Source organism: Etheostoma spectabile, chromosome 7 (genome assembly GCF_008692095.1).
Source record: "Etheostoma spectabile isolate EspeVRDwgs_2016 chromosome 7, UIUC_Espe_1.0, whole genome shotgun sequence".
NCBI classification, from domain to species: Eukaryota; Metazoa; Chordata; class Actinopteri; order Perciformes; family Percidae; genus Etheostoma; species Etheostoma spectabile.
This window is the reverse complement of record NC_045739.1, coordinates 20,998,360-21,001,809: the sequence shown is the minus strand read 5'-3', so window position 1 is coordinate 21,001,809 and position 3,450 is coordinate 20,998,360.

Here is a 3,450-nt window from a genome sequence, read left to right as displayed (position 1 = left end):
CGCTTCTTTAAAAAAAAAAAAAAAGACCTGTCGTAAAATTGTACGTAAACTACCTAGAGCTAACAAGTACAACGCATAAAATACAAAACAATTTGAAACAAATTAAAATCCATTAAATACAGGTTATAACAGGAAATACAGGGGGAAACCGGTTAAACACATTTAATCCATGGGAGTGCAGAGGTCATGTTCTATCCTCTATCCATTGTTGAATCCATTAGGGGGAAATCGGGAGGCATCAAACACTCTGTGCAAGTCTACACTCGTCTCATTCACCTCCATGATTATTTGTCCTGCCACTTACAGAGTGGCAGCAGGTGGGATCTGTGGACAGCTGGAGAGGTGATTGGCTGGCAATCATGATTGATGGATAAACAACTTTTTGGAGTGCAGACAGGGGGCTGGGCCTTTTTTTTTTTACGACCTCTAGGAAGACAGAGAAGAGTTGAAGGAGAGACGCATAGAGACAGATAGACAGCAGAAGACCTCAGCAGAATCTATCAGGCCACGTGGGGATAAGTGAGTAATCTCCTGAGAAGAAACTGTGTGCTTAAGGTGGCTAATATGTTACAAAGGAAGTGTTATGACTCTATGATGAAGGGCGGAGGTGGAGTGTCAGGTCAAGGGTATTACTGAAGGGTCGGGTAGGCTAGATAACAGAGTTTATGGCATGTAGGTTTACAGCATAGATTAGGGCAAAATGTGGCACAAAAAGGAAACTAACTTACAGTATCAAGATCATCTGGAACATGGGCTGCTTAGAGCAGATAATGTGTCTTTTTTTGAAGTCAAAATTTGTGTTCATGAAATGTGCACAAAGAGATATTACATTTTAGCATCTTTTATTGCTCCAAATACATATACAAAAGTAACAATTAGTGATCTCATAAACATTGTTAGCATTTCTCAATCAAATGTCAAAACATGTATTCCAAAATGAAAAAACCTATTATATTCCAGTGGATTGTGCACATATTGAGTAGACTCAAACATGATTTGGTGTTGTAAAAAATGTCCTGCGGGCAGGGTTTCTATTTATCTAGAAAGAGGAAGTACTTCATGAAAGTATTATGTAAGTCCAATCTTCCCTTGTGACCTCCCAGGTTTCGGTGTGCTGCTGTGCTGTGCTGTGCAGCACCGAGATGTAAAAGAAAAAGGGGAAAACTTGAGTGACTGCGGCAACAGCTAATCAGACATGAATGTAGTTGGCGATCACTGACATTAAAATGGTGACGTCCTGCTTTACAGTATGAGAACCTGTTGCCATCTCCTCAGGAGATTGGACTGAGCAGCTGGCTCCAAAGAGAGCGGTGCAACTAATAATCTGTCCTTCTGACAGTTGGGGTTCGATGACTGCCATTTGAGCCCTGCTGATCATGCAGGCAGCAGGGCTATCTGCAGCCCCACAGAGATTTACTCATTGGTGGCATTTCATTGGCCTGTGGGCACTTTTGCACTCATTGCTTTAGACCTCTCCATTTTCACACACCTCTCCCTATGCCCCTGACTGAGCATGAACCCGGCGCACATGCTCTCTAGACCTTTCAGGACACTATAAAACCACTCGTGCTTAAACTACTATTAGGCTACTATAGTGTTACTACTGTAGCCTAACAATATCTTAGTTTCACATATTAAGCTGTGAATTCAGTAATATGAATGGTAATAAGACCTCCCTGGTCATAGAGGTGGAAAGTAACGAATTACAAGTTTATTTTTGTACTTTACGTTTTTAAAGTACTTTTTCAAAATCTGTAATTATACTTTCACTTAGTTTTGTTTGAAGTATTGTTCCTTGCTACATTTTAAATCACACCCAATAGTGAGTAAAAGCAAACCCAACAGAAAGTAAATTAAAAAGGCCTCTAACGTTGCCTTGGCAACAAACTAAAATGGAAAGCGCGATGTGGCTTTGGGCCTTTTAAAAAAATAGATATTATTATAAATAGGATATGTAATAAGTACAATTATAAAAAGTAGATATCCCCCCAGCTATTAAAAAGTAACTAAGTGTACTCTTATACCGGTAATTTTGCTTGTACTTTGTTTGTGAAAAGTCATCAAAGTAATAGTACTTTTACTTAGGTAGAATATTTTTGTACCCTTTCCACTTCTGCTAAAAATAAACTAAACGATCAGCTCAACTTTGAGGCCTACACCCTCACAAATTGAAACTAGAAACACAAGGTGTGCTTTGGTTTCTGTGCAGCTACAATGTATTCCATTATTTGAACTAGCACTTTCAAATGTGGTGGTAAATGGATGACAGCACCTGCTTTTTGTCAAACATTTCAGAGGTATGAAAGCAATTTGCCCAGGGTGTCCATAAAGCAAGAATGAACACCCCGTGACCTCACTTTCATTCCAGTCAGCCATGATGACCTGCAAACACTTTGTCATTTTCCACTTACGTTTTTACAAGAAGGCGACTGTATGCCCAAGATGGCACAGGTTTCTATTAAACTTTGGTTTTTTGTTTGCGGATCGTCTCATGCACAGTGGCTTGGATTGCTTTGCAAAGTGAGCAGAGTGATTATAAGAAGGGACGGTTGACAAGATTAATCTTTATTATTATTCATTAATAGGCCTATAGTGCAGTTGGGAGAATTTGACATTTCTTCCTATCCACTTTTTTTTATGAATCCACCTTTCCTCCAACTTGATGGAGAGACATCGTCAAATTACAAAATTTCTAAAATACAATACAGCCTATCATCATTATGATGGTTTGCAACTTACCATGGAATCTCAGAGGAAAACAAAACTTAGTTTAGGCAGGGGCGGGAGAGAGATAGAGAATGCCATTCAGACAATAACATGCGCGGGAAAATGAGGGCGGAGAGAGGAGGAGCAGAGAGGGGAGGGGGGGAGGGTAATGGAAGTCTTTTATCTCTAGTTTCCCACATCCTGTGAACGGCTGCAAACGCGGCCACCCAATTTGAAAGAATGAGAGGAATGCATCTCTTCCCCCCAGCGCGCTTTGATGCGCAGCCAGTTGAGAGGCATTGTCAGGCAACTCAAATAAAGCTCGTATAGTCCTGGACTTCACTTCAACTAATAAACATCTGTGTTAATGTGCAAATAATCAGGTAAATGGCAGGGGGTAAGAATAGCTGGAATGCAATTGATGAACTGCTCTCAGGTTGTATGCCCATGTGTCTCGTCTTGCAACATGTCTTTACTAAGCCATGTGGAAGCGTTCTGCAGCCAGGAGCCTGTGTTGCAGTTCTCACATGCAGACAAAGGTGAAGAAGAGTGAACAGTTCCAAAAACACATTAACAGATGACAATCGATATGGAATACGACAAAACTATCTTTTGAAATAGAAAAGAACGTGCATCCAGTTTCAGTAACTTCATCCACTCCTGTGTTTTGTGAAGATAGTCTGGTCATGGCTGGGTCCTCTTATTCTTTGAGTCATTTTCCCGCGAAGGGAGAAGACACGGGGG